The 17,862-nt window shown below is 38.7% G+C and overlaps 1 long non-coding RNA gene across 1 annotated transcript; it reads right to left on the minus strand.

Moving 5' to 3' along the window:
* Positions 1 to 2,341: 2,341 nt before the first annotated feature.
* On the minus strand, positions 2,342 to 14,887 carry LOC130265183 (uncharacterized). Its single transcript, XR_008842562.1, has 3 exons — positions 14,818 to 14,887; positions 4,141 to 4,216; positions 2,342 to 2,981 (listed from the first exon to the last, which is right to left on the minus strand). It is a non-coding gene; the product is annotated as an uncharacterized LOC130265183 (long non-coding RNA).
* Positions 14,888 to 17,862: the final 2,975 nt, after the last annotated feature.

Here is a 17,862-nt window from a genome sequence, read left to right on the forward strand (position 1 = left end):
GATAGGTCTTGCACCAGGAGACACCAAATTCAAGTGAAAGTTAATGATTCACACTTACTTGTGTCTGTTCCTCTGTGTGTGTACACAGATATAATCACACATATAAAAAACAAATGCCAGCTCCACTTTAACACCGATTTTTAGGTATCTCGGTTTTCTATAAATGCTGGTTTGTGCCTCTTCCTGGAATCCACCTACAGATAGCCAAGAAGTAAAGAATCCTGGAAAACTGTCATAGCAACATCTCAGATTGCTGTTGGGAAGCCTGTGATATATTGGTACTTTGTTTCAAAAGTGACATCCCAAAAATCAAGTTTAACATCCAGCACCTGTTCAATGCTTTTCTGAATCAGGGCCATTCACTATAACAGTCACTTGCCTCTGTTCTTGCTGCACACCCTATTTTTAACCCATTAAATACATTCTAAATGAAAATTGATAAACTTGCATTTTCATTGTGAATTGCCTCATGAACCTTCCTAAAATAATATATGCTCTCTCCCTTTCACATGAAATTAAATGAATGCTTAATTTTCATTAAGTGGTGATAAAAGACATGAGCTCTTTCCTCTTTCCTGTCTTTGTAAACAGATTTTTCCAATAAGAAATCATAACATGAAATTCACTCCTGGAACAACGAGTACAAACCTGTGTTAGGTTTCAAGGACCTTGTTTTCATTTTCCAGTTACTGTACAAATGAAATAACCATGAGTGCCCAATGAATCACTACACTAAGTCAGAAGGTCTTTTAAACTATTAATAGCTCACTTCAAATTTGCAGCTACCTACCAGAGTTTACACAGGGAAGCATTAGCAGACCAGCTGCTAATTAAGGATTGAACACCCAGGCGAGGCAGATGCAGTGAAAACATTCTCTTTTAGATAAGCTAGTGGCCTCGTTCCACAGATCATGCATGGGTCTATTGTCCAAAGTAGCCACAGCTTTTATTTTCGAGTAGAACCAATTGATGAAATCAGAAGTACAGTTCTAGTGCAGTACTCATTGCACATATTGTCTACTTCCACAAAAAAAAAAAAAACATTTTTAATTTTCTTTAACATTCAGTATTAACCCCAGTCATAGAGTGACCTCTTCATTCACTTTCCAACTTGCATTTGTAAGGAAGGCAAAGAACTGCTCACTGTTTGCTCATGGTCTGTTTAAGATGATGTTCAGCCTGAGATAGCACAAATATTCATGAAGGGTCTTTGGACAAATTGAAGGGAAGCTGGCTGAAAAGGACACAAACACTGGAAAACTCATTTGGGTTTTTTCATCCCGTAGATCCAGCCGCTCTCAGTTTAAAATTAGTGCATGTGTCCTTTAATGCTGCTGGACTCTTGCAGACAGCAACCCTACATAGCATGTGTTCCATTCCTCTTTCTGGCCCTCTTTTTCTCTCTCACACACAAACCAAAACACAGACAGACAGACAGAGACACACACACAGACACACCCATGCACATACACACACACAGAGTAACAGCTTGTCAACAGCTTTAGCAAAGTGAAGTACAAATGATAATTAGAAACATGTGACCCTAGAAAAGCAGCACAGAAAGTAAAAGGTCATCTTTTTTCCAAATGACCTAATTAGAAAAGCCTGGAGTGCTGGCTACAATATAATGGTTTTACACAGCTTTTTAGCGTAGACTTCCTGTATTAAAACAATGCAATTTATTGCTCATAAAGGAAACAAAAAAAAAAAAAAACCCTGGCATTTAATACTGGTAAAACTAGGCTTCACAACACCTGCCTCAAGAAATCTCCAGCCTTTTAGATCTACCAAGAGAGCACTGTGTATTTGTCATCCCATAATGACCATGAAGAAGCCAGCACCAGGACAGCTGCCAGCTCATGAGAGAGCCTGAAGAGACACTCCAGAGTCAGAGTGCGGGAGGCAGGCACAGGTGGCTCCCCAGCCCCTGCCTGTACCATCCAGCTGGAGCATCCTCACCTTGGCTGAGCCAAAGGCAACGTGCAGAGGAGGGGAGGGACAACGGAGTGAGAAGGAGGGGAGCTTGAGGCATTAAGAAATGCAGAAAAATGTGGAAAAAAGGGAAGGTCGGGGTCAGAGTGCGAGCAAAGGAAGGGATGAGTATTTCTTGCCCAGGGTCATCCAAAAAGATCATCATGGGCTACAGTCAAAGGGGTTTTCCCAGCTTAGTTTCACTTACTCACTTCTTATTCCAAATCCTTTTTTTTTAATAATTTTCTTTGTTCTGGTGAACGTGCATGTCATTTATGCCTGCAAAACGATTAATCCTATCTTGCTCATTGTTTAGAGAAGCTATATTTAGTTTATGGTTTTTCCCCATAAATCAAACCTCTCAGGCTCGTCAGTTTTAAACAGTTTAATTATGGCAGCTATTCCCACGCTGTAGAGCTTGTCCCCACCCCAGTGGGAGTGAAGGGGGCTGCAAAACCAGCTCAGGACAGCAGTGAGGGGAGGACACGAGCTGGCTCCCAGTATGGAAGCAGGATAACCAACTTATTGTGGGTTTGGGCTGAGCCAATTAAAGCAAGGGACAGAATTTACGAGGGAAGAAGGAGCTAGGAAAAAATAGCTTTGGAAGCACTGAGTTAAGACCATACTCTGTATTATTAAAGGCAGTCTAAGCAGATTTCTGTGTCTTCAGCTGAAGAGAAGCCCAAGCTTTCACAGGGACGAGAGGTTTAGAGCTGTGCAGCCGTTGTAAAGGTGGGAAGGGATGTAAGGTTTGAGTTTCCACATCCCTGAGGGCTTAGAATTTTCCTGCTTATAATGGTTTCATTGGGAATCAACAGCATTGCCCATTTCTCAGGCAGCCTTTGTGTCCCATAGGATTGAGCTGGATGAAGCAGCATGGAAAAATAATATATGCTGTGTATGTAATGAGCTGCTTAACCATTTTTTCCAAGAATCCAAAAGCATGTGATCTTCATTGAAAACTGCAGATGCCAAGTTTAGAGCTTTACATTGAAACTCTGCTTGAGAGTCTGTAATGGAAAAAAAAAAAAAAAAAAAAAAAAGAAAGGAAGAAAGATGCATTTAGTTGGTAAAAAGGCATAGTATTTCCTACATGTTATTGTTCTGAAATGAGCGTGTGGATTTTATTCAGCAGTTTATTTTGCTGGTTTGAGAAGAACAAATGTCAGATTTTTACAGTTAAAGGCAATTTTACTATGAAAGCCACAGAAAATATGGGTTGAAAACAAATATAATCTAATCTGGCACAGTGATATTGTGTATTAATAATGGTTTCCTTGTGGTAATAATTTTAGTGATACTAGGTATCTCACCTATAATTAGACAAGGGCATTCAGATATACTTAATGCTTACAATAAACATCCCAGAATGAAAAAGGGAAACACTGTTAAGACACCATATCATATCTAATACAAGTTATGTGAACACATAAGGTTAGAGACTGACAATTAGCATTTTCCCTATATCACACTGAAAATGTAGACATTATCCTCAAGAGCCTTTTTTTTGTTTTTCTCTCCATATATGCAAGGGGTCCCAAGAGCCACCAAGGCAGAATCAGGCCCCTGCAAAGTATTCACACCTTCATGGGGCTGTATGTTCATCTGGGGAGAATCAGGTCAGTAAGATGTTACTTGGTTTCAAAGAGTGAAAGGTACTAATTTTATATGCCAGTTAATCCATCAGATCACAAGGAGACTGAGGAAATGCTTTTATCTTTAAAATGACAGGCACTAATAATGTTTCTAGAATTTCCCTTGCATATAACTTTAATACTTTCAGGACTTTTAAATGTCTGTGCAATGTGAAAGCTTCTGAAATAGGAAAGGCAGTGTCCCTTCATCATTACTAGCATTGCCAGTGTGGGTGTGAGAACATGAAATATGTTCTCAGGAAAAAGAAAATGCTGGACAAGAGAAAGGAGAGGTGTAGTATATAGGTACTCATGGTGACAGAATTGCAGCTGGTTCTGTAGACAGAAGGACCAGCTGCAGAGTGGGGTTGCAGCCACCTTTCCCACTCACAGGAATAAGACATGAGTTTCAAAACAACCACTGCTATAGACCTTGCAAACTCTTTGGGAAACTTGCAAGATGAGGTCCAGAGCAAGCAGTGTGGAAAGCCTAAGCCACAAGGTCCAAGTATGATCATGAAAAGAGATGTCTGACCTGTTTGCTCAGAGCATGGCAGCCTCTGCAGCTTTCCTCACTGTTCCTCAGACGAGGTTCTGGAAACCAATGTCTGCTAAAAAAAAAAAAAAAAAAAAAAAAAAAAAGATAGATGAATAAAGGACTCTATTGGGATTGCAGGTCATGTTTTAATAATCTCAGGTTAATGGGATGTCAATCTCCCATCTGCCCCAGGACAAGAAAAAATGTCAGAAAAGAGCCATTTCTTTTTATATATCGGATATAAAAGGAAGTTCTGCATTCTGTACTTCTGATATACATTTGGACCATATCAGTTTATGACAAGAACACGATAAGCACAGTCTGCATTTGTGCTTACTTAAGCCTCTATTCCCTATCAGGGTGCCAACATACAACTCTGGATGAAACAGGAGGAAGCATGCCATGATCTGAAACAAAGTTAATCATCCCCCCAACTACTAGCAGAATGTTTTTCTCCCAGTGTACCTGAGAAACAGCAGGAAAAGATGAACCTCATGGGCAGAACGTAATGTAGCAATGAGCTACTTGGACACTCTTGCAGGTAATGCTTTCTGGCCATGTACTCAGCATTTAGCAGCCTGCCATCACTTTTTTGCTCTTTTCTTCCCGGGTTAATGGAGTTCCTGGGAGCAGTTCAGTAATGGGGCTCCACAGGAGGGTAGTGTCCCTGCTTTTTTGCCTTCTCACCTTACTTAATCATCTCTTTACTACAGGACCTATGTTAGCTGTCTCAGATAGGAGCTGAATCTCTGCCAATCTATGGCAGAGCTCAGAGGGTGGGGAAGAGAGATCACAGAAACAGCAAACCACACAACTTTTTTGTTTTTGCAGCATGAATTAGCCACTACCTCCCCACACCTGCTTCTCTTTAAAAATCAATGAGAAAAAATGTCCCAGTAAAATGATACAGGTGAACAGCCAGATCTGTGTACTGAAGTTCATGTAAACTGAACTTCTGCTCTTTATGATACTTTTCATTAGCATCACATTAGTACAGCACACAGAGATTTTTGTGACAGCAACAGGGATTCATTGCCTTTGTTAATTTGAAAGTGTGCACAGAACAGATCTGCAGAAAATCTACAGGATATTCCATTTGGTTTTTATGATTCCAGCTCACTGTAGACTGTACAGTCACAGCTTTCCATTTCTGCTGGAAATACTACAAGCTATTTTTTTTATTGACTCTAATGTGCAGATATGGAAATGGAAGGTTACCCATTGTCATTTTCAGTCTCCTACTTTCTTTCCCTTTCACACACACACTTCTGAATTGATCTGAATCCTACATTAATTTTCATCAGAAAACAGATTTAGTTGATCACAGAAAGCTGCTCATTCCAAAGTGGAAAGGTTTTTGCTTTGTTTGGCAATGGGATGCAGTTTTAACAGGTTTGGGCTTTCAGAGCTCACATTTCATAAGCTAACTGGCTGACTTGAATGAGGCAATATTGGCAGAGGGGCGATAGAATATGCACAAACAGCTCTGTAAAATAAATTTATTGTAATATGAATTGCTTTATTCCCTCAGTATCATATTTACAAAGTTTCTTTCTTCGCAGACATCCTATGTACAAAATATTCCCTTGCTTTCCTCTCAGTCTAACCCTGCGGAGTTTTTAATTTTCCTCTCAGCAAACTCCAAACCAGAGCAGTGACAGTGCCTTTCATTACTGTCTGATCATTAACACAACCTGCAAGGTTTGTAGGGATATGCACAAGGCACTAACTTATTTGTCCTGACCTAGCAGAACCCCAAGACACTACTTCTGCATCATCATGGAATACTGAGTGCCAGCCTCAGTGAGTTAAACCCCAGATCCAGGCTGGACTTGCAAGCATCCCGTTTGTGGCTGGCAAAGAAGGAAACATTGCAAAGGTTTTCTGTGCCTCAAAGGCAACACCAGAGCCAGGAATTCCCTTTCTGAAGCTGTTGCCTGGGGACTGCTGAACATGTACAACTGCAGGAGCGAAAATCAGAAGTGGGCATGGAAGAAACTGAATTCTCACCAGGGGCTGGTAGGAGAATAATTCAGAAGAAAATCTTCCTTTTCAGATTTTTATTTTTTTTTACATAACCAGTTCAAATATCTATATTCTTCGACTGCTGGGAGATCAAACACAGAGGCAGTTCCTGTATAAAACTGTCACCAGAAGGTGCAGGAGACTGGGAGGGAACTGAGGGGACCCTGTTAGTACACCCACAGGGAAATAAACTGGGAAGCTGTTCCAGAGCACAGTGAGTGTAGCAGTGTAGCAGAGATAGCTGCTTGCAAATCTGCACTGGGTTGGGGTAGAGCTCTTGTCCCAACAAGAACAAATCCAGCTCTGATAGAATGTATTTAGAGCCTGAATTTTGGAGGGCTGTTCCACATCTTTCCATGGAGAAGTAAAGAAAAATGTTGGATTCTGTATATGCAGATAGCAGCACGTGTGAAACACAACTTTATGGATGCTGGAAATGCCATCAGGAAATGGTGCCCCCACATATTGCCAAACCTCAGCCCAGCAGCAGTGAAATACCCCACCAAAACTGAGCCCTGAATCCATCTGGCATGCTGATCTCCAGAATGCTGCTCCTCAGCCTGGAGTAGTTGTGTCCAGAAGGGTAGAGTGTGGCATCAGGAGAGCAGCACTTTGGTTTTTTAGACCCTTAGAAAGACAGTAAATAATTTTTGTGAGCTTTGCACGGGGCAGACAGGACTGCCTTGCACAGTTGTTGGGGGCTGGTTTTTCTTTTCCTTGTTGCCTGTGGAATTTTTTACAAATTCAGAGGGAATGGATTTCCTTTTTCCATTTCAAGGAAGGGCCTTGCTTTCCCTAGCAGACACCTATATTTTAAACTGAAGCAACAGTAAAGATCAGCAGGACAGTGTTGAAGCTTCTGAAAGTTACAAGTCATAATACCTTATAAGCTAAAATCATAATAATTAGTAAAATGATATCTCCCTTCTGTTTTAGCTTCAGACTAAGACTAAGAGGTTGATGTTGTCTTCCTTATCATCTTATGGGTGTCCTGATATCTGGCCTGGGGAGACATGGGCATAATCAAAGAAAAATTCTTTAGTCATGCAGCTGGTATAGCTGGTGAATCATATTTTCAGGGAATTGTCTGGTGACACTGCCATGCTGCTCAGTGGTGGCACTGCAGGGACCAGCAACTACCCTAAATCATTGAATTCATGACAGCAACAGTTGCTGTCACACCTGAGATGGGGAGGAGGTCCTGTTCCACAGCAGCACAGATGTATCTATTTTTTATTTATCCAGAAAATATGTCTTATCACAGGAATGTGGGGTTGGCCAATACACCAAAGGCTTGCAGTAGCCCACTTGGGGCTGGCACAGTCTCCACAGAAAGGACTGCTCAGAGCTCAGCAGCCCCACACACATAGTCAGAAATGACCCTGTTTGCATATAGCTCTCACTTTGGAACTGAAATGACCTGCAGAAGTGCTGCTTCCACCACCCCTCCCAGCACTGCCCTTGTGCTTGCTGCTTAGGGCCAAGGAGCAACTGGAGGGCTCAGAAGTGTCAAGCATATGCCAGCCTAACTGCTTGTACAACCTCAGACCAAAGGCAGGATTTTGCAATAAACATCTCCTTTGTAAATTCAACCCTGAAATTATTTCTGAGGGCTTACTTGCTTATGTTTCTTACTTGCTTTCTGTTTCTCAGGAAAGGCCAGCCTGTGGCCTTTCCTGAGAAACAGAAAAGGTGTGCAGGTGCTGAACAAGAATTTCACTTCTTAAAAAAAAAAATCTTTGAAGTTGTTTCATTAGTGTTATTTGAACCAAACAACATTTTGCTGAGACAAATGACAGCTTGACTGGAACATGCCAATGAAACTCACATGCACAAGTTACAGCTTGTTAATATTAGAGAATTATGTCTTTCTGAATGAGGATCCTTTACAGGTGAAAAACCTCTTTTGCACCTTTGTATGGCTCAGAAAGAAGAGTTTTCTTCATTTGGCAAGGGTTTAGGTCTCCTGCTTATTGAAAAATCACAGAATTATTTGGGTTGGAAGGGGCATTAAAGATCACCTTATTTCCAACTTCCCTGCTCACTCACAATAAAGAATTTCTCTCTAATAGCTGACATAAACGTATCATTTTTTAGCATGAAGCCATTTCCCCTTGTCTTATCACTCCAGACAAAATTTGCTCTCCAGCTCTCTTGTAGCCCCTTTAGGCCCTTGAAAGTATTCCAGGGTCTCTCTTGAGCCCTCCCTTCTCCCAGCTGAACAACCTCTTCACAGGAGAGGGGCTCTAATAATGTTTCACCCTAGGGAACTTCATGGTCATCATCATAATTTATTTGAGGTGGCAATGAATTCCTAATTATCATTAACAGGTTTCTGAAAAAAATATTTCCTTTCCACTAAGTTTGTTTTTTACTTTCCCTCTGAGGGAAATTATTCAGTTTCTATAGGTAATTGCTATATTTCAATATGAAGTCTCAGGGATCACTTCTGTTTTGTTCAATATGACAGGGCAAAATCCAGTTGATTTCCATGGCAGGAGCAGACTAAGAGCAAGTGGCCATTCAATTCTTGTAACTGGATAAATCTTTATTTTTAAAAGTGAGGCTTCATTCATCTAAGTTCACTTTATTGGCATGCTTCCAAATTACAGATATCCAGTGCTTCCCTTGAGTTTTGTAAAACTACACCATCATCTCAAACATCTTTACCAGTTTTTGTGAAATACTTAAGCCAGTGTCCTCTTGTGCTGGACACAAGTTGTGCAGACATCAGTCACAATACTAAAAAAAATTTTAAATATACATAGATTTTTATTATTCATGGTTTTCTTTTCTCCAAATCCACCCCATCTTATTTATAGCTGAATTTAAGTCTCCATGTTCTCCATGAGCATAGCTCAATTTATTTATTACACCAGTGAATTTAAGTGAATTATCTGAAATATATCCTAGATCAGCTTTACACATAGATACTTTGGATGAAAAATCAAGAGATTTAGGCTTATTTGTTCTTTTCTTTGAAAGGACCAACACAGTGAACTTGAAAAGATGAATTCTTGACTTTACCAATTAATTGCTGGGAATTGTTAAAGTTGGGAATTAATGTCATTTCTCACTGACTCTGCTTCCCACCATTGAAAGCTTTTTCTCTCCTTTTTGTCTCCCATCTATTTAGATCCTTAACACTTCCTTGGCCTTTTGCTGTTTCTAATGATCCTAATACTTCCAGATCCTAATATGATACAAGTAATAACCACATATTTCATACAATTTCTGATGTGGCAGCATGAGATGGACTAAATCTGGTGGGTTTATACCAAGGTCACATGGGGCTTTTGGGTAATGAGGTGCTTTGGGAGAAAAAATATAAAAGAAATAGCGCTGCTTTATGAACATTTGTCATCAGCCAAAGCCTATAAACCCTGAATATCTGTTTCTCTGCCTATACAGGGAAAAAAAAAAAAAAAAAAAAAAAAAAAAGTCTTTCTATTCTAGAAGGACTATCAGTAGTTATTCTCTTAGTTTGATGAAGCTCTCTGTTAATGAGTGTGAGTTCCAAATAAAAAACCAAAACATTGAGAATAGAGTCAAATTTTTCCCATCTTGTGAATTTTGGACTTTGGTTATAAGATGATAGTCCTTTCCTCTCTGATCCTTAAATCAGAGATTTAAGGCCTGCATACTTACTGCAGAAGTCTGCAGTAAGGCTTCTCAAAGCTGTTTCATGACTGGAAAATAAAAACCAGAAAAATTCAAATTAGAAAGTAAGGAAATACTCTCAGGGTATCAGGAAGCATTAAAGGAAAAGAAATGGGAGGCAGATTCACATTAATATGTGTGATTTCATAAAGAGGTTTTCTTTTCAAATTCTCCTCCAAAATGTTAGTCTGTATAATGAATTGGACTAACAGTTATGCTATAAATGCAACAACTACTGTAAAATGTGATAAAAATGATGGGTTAACAATCTACATGGAAAAATATTGACAAGACAAAATAACAGTGATTTGATCTTTTATGCGAATATTCAGTTTGGTATGTGATGAGTAATGAACGATATAACTGTCAAAAAACCCTTGGAAAAAAACTTAATGAGAAGGAAAATATTATTCAGATCCCAATGCTTGTAATCAGTAAATTATTAACAACTTTGATAAAATTGGACAATTAATATGTAGAAGTGTCATAAAAGCATGTAGAGTCTCTAGCATGCAACATGAGCTGTTGCTTAATAATAGAGAACCTGGTTTAGTCTAAAACTTTCATAAACAACATCTTTTTATATTGCCCTTTACATCCAGAAAATTATCCCATTTTTCAAGAGATCTTTTCTTAGGGTGATAATAACAGAGTAGAGAGTTTTTGAAAAGGCTTTTCTGTGATAATCTTCTCAATTTTTAAGGAGTGACTGCACTTCTTATTTGATAGCAGCAATTTTATTTTTAACTGTATGGAAGTTGCCCTTGACTATAACGAGGTATATTAAGGATGTAAATATAAGATAGGCACATATCTGTGGGGGAGTCCATGGTGTGCATGGAGGGTATGTGCAGGTTATTCAGGACTGCTTCTGCTGTTGTGCAGATTGACTTTGAACTGGCAGCTGAGAGGAAGTTACACATCTTTGAAAATGTACAGAAGAGATAATATACAGGTAATGCATTTTGAAGCAAGGCTGGTGCAGATACCTTTAAGATCCACAAACACCAAGTCACGTCCTGGACTCACTCTGATGACAGCCCTCACCTCTTGTCACTCCAGCTGCAAAGAGTTAGGGGTCCATTAGACTGGAAAGCCAGAAGCACCCAGCTGTGAGTCTTTGTGCCTCTGCTTTATGCTCCCACTGTAAGGAGACTTCAGAAACTGTCCTAGGGCACTTGCCTCAGGTGAGGTTTTGTTTCCATTAGGTAGTGGTGTACGTGCTCTTACATGTTGCAAGAGGGATATTTACAACACAAGAACCCCTGGTGGAAAAATCTATTCCCAAATAGGTCTGTGCAAGAGAGGATGTTTTCCTGCCTGCAAAGTATCTTGGTTTGCTTTTATAGAAAATTCCTTGGGATTACATAGGAGGCTCACCCAAAAACAAGGGTAACAGAGCAAAATCACACTTTTGACTTCACAGAACTGGCCCTAACAAAAAATATTAAATGCTATTTTCCCATGGCTCGGCAGGCTGATGGAGTATACAGAATTAACTACAAAAGAGTTTGGAAAGCTCCAGTGACATCTGATACATAGAATCACCTGAAATGTCTCAAACAGGTAGGATTGCAATAAGACCTGATAATAGCCAGCTACTGAGGAAGATATTCTGTGTCTAGGAAATCCTCTCAGAAATCCAGTCAGTAAGAACTAAATGGTCAGTGAGAAAAAGCCAGCACAGAAGCAACATCATTCTGTTCCCAGAGGTTTGATTCTCTCCAACTTGTTTTTCCTGTTGAAATGAGACCCAGCTAATAAAGTTCTACATAATGTATTCAGATTCCTGTGGTAACAGCGGATGTTTCTTTTTTTTTTTTTTTTTCCACATGACATTTTTTCAAAGTCAGCTTTATGTGTATGATTCCTTCTTGCCAAATATCTACCCAATTTGAAATCTATATCTAGCCTGAAACATTTTGTTTTGTCCTTTGGTTGACCGTCTGCGCCAGTGAAAGACATCCTTGTGAAGAAGTGCCCCTTTGCTCCTGTGGTTACCAACACTGCTCCACAGTTTCCAAGGGTGATGCTATTATATTGCTCCAGCCACTCTGTGCACCCTGTTGAGTAATTTATTGGCTAAGATCCTAACAGTGGAGAGCCCTGTCTAGGATTCTGCTGAATTTTAAAAGGTGGGAATACTGCACTTCATAACAAGCAGCCATTAATGATAACCAACAACATAATTCTTATGGAATTATGCCTTGCATATGCATGAAATTCCTGAGCATAATAAAAAGCAAACCAAATAAGTTAACCTCTTGTGTGCTGTGCTTCCTGGTACATAATTACAGTATAGTGGAAAGATCATGACCCTGTAGCTGTCCAACATTATAATTAGCATTCCCCATACTGAAGGCTATTGTCTGGAGGACAGTTTTGTCTCTCCTCTATTCTGACTTGTGCAAAATTATACCCTGAAATGGGAGTTCATGGCCCTTTCTCAAAGCCAGCCTTTTGTTTTCAGCCTAGCCCCAAAATCAATGGGTTGGCAGGATGTGCAGCATACACCCACAGGGTCAGTTTGATGCTCATTCACGAGATACATATGGTGCATTGTAAGGATCTATATGAGATAACAATGATTTTCCACTTTTCAAATGTAGCCACATGAGATTAGGATATTGGGCAGAAAAATGCTGTCAACTCTTTTTGTCATCCTATTAATGGTGAGCAGCAGAGTCTGTACATTTTTCTTGGATTACAGAGCCAAAACCTGCTCAAAAATCATCCTGTTTCTCTTCTCATGTATAAATGAAGCTGTGCATTGTACCTTATTAAAACAAATGAAGCCACCTCATTAACCATCACCTAGAAGCAGTTTTCATGTCAGAATTTTAAGTCTGTATAATTCTGACATGAAATTTTACTAAAAGAAAGCTCAATTTAATTAAGTTGATACTGACAGGTTTTAGCAAAAGATTAATAATCAGAAGTTCATAATTTTTCCTAGTCTGAGGTCTAATGAAAAATCATGATCCTTATCACAATCTGGCTTTTCAGTTGAGAAGTTCTGGCATTGTTAATTAAGGGATTTGACTTTTAAAAAAAAAATTTTTACTGTTATCTGCCTTCTCTTCCAGGTGAAATAATGGACACAGGTATAAATGTAACTGTGGGCAAATTTCCCTAATTTTAATGCCAAAATGGGAATTTCTATTTTTAAAACTGAAGTTCATGTAAAGTCCCAAGTGAGACGAAGCAAAGGAAATCATCTAGGAAAAAAATTCAAAGAGATGCACTGTTTATAAAGCAATTTTCTCATGGGACCCTGTCTGGTGTGCTGGTGATCAGCACTGCTACAAATTCCATATTTTTTAAAGACTCTAACAGTGATTTAGGAGAAAAAAATAAGACTCCTGTTGAAAAATCTTTTACTAGATTCCTATGTAAAAAAAGATTTTTTTTTTTCTAATTTTTATTTTTCCTTTGATGGTGGTGCAAGTAAACATTTAAAAAATAGGTCTCTTTTACTCTACTTATTTTCAGATTTCAAAATAGAATACCATAGTCCAGCCTTCTACATCTGCGCTGCTGCCTCACTTGAAATATCACTGTTACATGCATTTCTGTGCAATTTTATATTACATTTTCTTTTTCTGCCCAGAATAGAGAAAAAACCCATGCCTCATCCACTTTGAGTATGGTGAATATCCACCCATTCAATCTGTCTTAAATGAACTTTTTGTCCTTAGAAGGCCAAATAGCAGGCAGTATCTAAAACTGAGATTTGCCATCAATTGTATCAGAGAATTACTGAGGATTTACAGATTAACAGGAGGGTGACTGTGTTGGCAGGGACCTCAAAGCTCATGCAATTCCAACCCTGCTGCAGGAACATTTGGGCAGGAATGGGCAGGAACATTTCCCACTGGACCAGGTGGTCCAGAGCCCCATCCAGCCTGGGTTTGAGCAGCTCAACCTCACAGTGAGGAATTTCCTCCTAATAACCCCCTTTCTATTTGAATGCATCCTCCCTTACCCATGACCTTCTCAAAAGACCCTCTAAATCTCTCTTCACACCGTTCTCCCCTCATGTGGTACTTTTAATTAAATAATAATTAAATAATTAACACAACAAAGTTTAGCCTCATTTCCTAACTCGCAAGCAAATAGTGGTTTTTTTGAGCAAATTTTTATTCAAATTTATCAAATGCATGCTGCATAGTTGTTTGGTTACTTCACCCCTGAACAAATAACTCCATAGGCATATTAGATGATTAAGCTCTGAAAGTTCATATATACTGTTTAATTGTAGTTACTTAACTAGGAGTTTTAGCCTTATTTTCTGTGTGAAGATTAAAGAACAAAACTGTACAACTATCAATTATTTTCCTTCTGTATTTCTGAGATTGGTGCATTACTAATTTATCTAACTCCATGAGGTACAATGTATTTATTTTTCCTAGTTTGTGTTTTACTTTGCACTTTGAAGAGTGAACCCTTTGACAAATTTTAAAATTTTGTTGTTGAAATAAGTAATTTATTTTTAGTGTTCTTATTAATCTAATAAACTTTTTGCTGTTTTCATAACATGTGCCTCACACTGCACTGACACAACCCTTATGGCTGGCACTATACTAGAACTTTTACCATAAATTTATGTTAAAAAATTACCTGCTCACCTAATTGAAAAAATTATTTTCAAGAAATTGACCTCCATAACAATACTTCAGTTTCCTATTTATTTGGAATCCAAGATATTTTTGAATGATTTTCTTATATACTATCATTTGCACTTTTACATAGTTAGATATGTTAGATCCATATGTTAATGACAAGGAAGACAGTACTGTGAGATTTTCATAATTTTATGTCAAATACATAAATACCTCTAGTTCATGAGAATTTTTAGCTATTGTAAAAAGAGGGTTTTAAGTCATATAGCTAACCCTTCCCAGATTTGCTTCTTTTATACAGAGAAAATAACTGATATTAAGTTTGTTTCCATTATTCAGTGCCAACTGAAACAACAAAAATACTGACCTGGTATTTAGCATCTGAAGCACTCCCAGCATTCCCAGTCCAGTGCAGAGTTAAATGCCTCTGCTTTTCCACTGTGCAACGCAGAGAATGTGGTGGGAACAGAGCAGCACAGCAACTCAGCTGGAAAATATCTCAGATAGACTAAATACTTGTTGAGCAATTTTCTCATGTGAATATGCCTCTGGTTGGTATATGCCAGTCACTAGTCCATGGCATTTGTTTTACCTTCTGTCTCAAGGATTTATTCTCAAGGAAAAACTGCTGTGTAAGGCATCATAACAGTGGAGACAACAAAGCAATGTTAGTTTTAAAAAGAGCTTTATTTTTCATAAGGCTAACAGACAAAGAGTCAAGTTTTAATATTCTCAAGGAGTCCTTTCTTCAGATAAGAATTTTATAACAAAGAAATGTTAAGGCAGGTTTCCTTTCTTCTTCTCTGCTAGACTCACATTCATTATTGCCAACAAGACATCATTTTGCATTTTTGAAAGATGCAGACATCAAATATGATAGTGTTGAATTTAAAATTAATAACAACAACTATATTATTAAAAAACATGTTTGCCCCAGATGTGCTGATGTCTCAATAGAATCTTTGTGCAGAAAAGGAAATAAGGCACATATAAGTGTTTATCAGCTTTGCAGCTTACAAAACCAATGTCCTGAATAAAGACAGCAAAATATCCACTGGGTGTTATCTGATCAAAAACATTCCACATGTACAAATCAAAGCTAGGAGGAAAAAGAGCCATATAAAGATGAGAGATGAGAAAGCAGCTGCATTAGGAAAGCTTCTCCTATTTAAACAGTCAGGCTTTAAAAAAGACAAAATGAGAGCTAAGTGAATATCCCTTCAGGGTTCATATTCTCACAAATGGGTCTCTGAATCAGATAAAGATACAAAATGATTCTGTTTTCCAGCATGATGTGGACACTTACCTCTATGGAGAGCATATTTGAAAGTGTGTGTGGACAAAAAGGAGAGCAAAGCCTAAAAGGCAAGCAGGCAGCAATTTAATTCAATTAGTATTACAATTAATGCGGCAAAATTAAATAATATTAACTTCATGAAGAGAAAGAGTTCTGTACACTAATGCATAATAGTTGTGCCATCCTAATTTACTGCTGACCTACATTGAGTAAAAGCAGCATCTGTGTGTTACTGCTCTGGATGTGGCAGTGACACAGTGCAAGAAAATAGGTTTTTCTCTCACATGCTGACAAAATTCCCATGGAAAGTTTGCTCAGTTATGGCACTTTCCTCTCCAAGATGACACTTCTGGAGAGCCTTTAGGGTTTTATTTATAAGCTATTTTTGCCTCTGAACTAAAGGTTCAATGAATAGCTCTATCACTACTGAAATTTAAGAAGCTGGCTCATATATGTATCTCCTTTGACTTACCTTCATGGTTAAGGTGTCAATTCCTCATGAAAATTTTCTGGGGGGCAGGCATATGTAATATCACTCTCCCATCTATATTCTTGGGTGCCCTGGCAGCAAATTTAGATGACTTGTTAACTCTTTCCACAAAATATGCATATATTTGATGGGTTTGGGTTTTTTACATATTAATTTCTTGCGCTTTACATTTCACAGTTTTATATCCAACCATTTTCTTGTGAATAATTTACAAACAAAAATTGCTATTAAGCTTGTAATAAAATTATTCTTACCACATGGCTTTTTAAATTCAGCACACTTAAAAAAAAACAACTATTCTGTAAAATACAAAGCAGCATTAGTGGTGGAAACACTGGGATAGCTTCAATGTTTTACTCACCACAATGATTTTTCAGGAGCTCTTTTTAAGTTAAAAAACAAAACAAACAAACAAACAAACAAACAAACAAACAAAAAAATTCGTGGCTGAAAAGATGAAGAGGGAAAATCAATAATGTGAGAGTGCAAATCAGTAGTGAGTAATTCTTAGTTAATTCTAAATGTTTCATTTGAACGATATTATTTTCCTATATGCTTTAAAAGAATGATAATTAGTAATCTCTTTAAGTGCTTAGAGGAGAGAAATGTCATTGGTACAATTAAATTAAATACACTGCAAAGAACACTATTCTTGGATTGGCCACAATACTGAATGTATCCTTGGTCTTAAATGCAATAGGAATTACCTACTTCCTTGGAAAAGCAGGAATCACAGAACCATAGTATTGTTCAGGTAGGAAAAGACCTTTAAGGTTGTTGAGCCCAACCATTAACCCAGGACTGCCAAGACTACAAACTAACTGAGGCCCCCAAGTGCCACAACCACACATCTTTTAAATCCCTCCAGGGATGATGTCTCCACTATTTCCCTGGGCAGTCTGAGAGATCCTTTTTGATAGAAGTCAGTGATTTGGATGGGCTGAAAGGAACCAGAGCTCCTCACCAAAGCTCAAAGTGATCTCAGACGTGTTGCCTTGCACTTGCCACACACTTTTTGTGATAGTCATTACCAGCTGGCTTAAAGCAAATCCAGTGGGAAGCAGGACAAGAGATCAGAGCCAGGCACTCCTTTTCAGGCTGAGTTTAAACAGCTCTACAAGGAGGGCAGAGCTGCTCCCAATGAAGTGTTTGCAGTCTGCAGTGCAGTTGGACCCACAAAACTGCTTGTGACAAACCCCCTAGCAAAGTCATAGCATCACAGAATAATTTAGATGGGAAAAGACCCCTAATATCACCAAGTCCAAACATTAAACCAGCACTTTCAAGCCCCCTGAACTGTGTCCTTCAGCACCACATCTACACATCGTTCTGGAGACTTTCTGGGGATGGTGCCTCCAGCATTGCCCTGGGCAGCCTGTGCCAGGACTTGCCCACTGTTGTGGTGAGGAACTTTTTCCTAATATCCAAATAAATCTCCACTGGGTCAACTTGAGATTGTTTCTTCTTGTTCTGTCATGTGCAACCAGCTCCCACCTGGCTCCAGCCTCCTTTCAGGTGGTTGTAGAGGGTGACAAGGTTTCTCCTGAGCTTCTCTTTCTCCAAGCTAAACACATGCAGGTCCCTCAGCTGTTCCTCATCAGGCTTATTCTCCAGACCCCTGCCTA

This window comes from Oenanthe melanoleuca, chromosome Z (assembly GCF_029582105.1).
Source record: "Oenanthe melanoleuca isolate GR-GAL-2019-014 chromosome Z, OMel1.0, whole genome shotgun sequence".
Lineage (NCBI taxonomy): Eukaryota > Metazoa > Chordata > Aves > Passeriformes > Muscicapidae > Oenanthe > Oenanthe melanoleuca.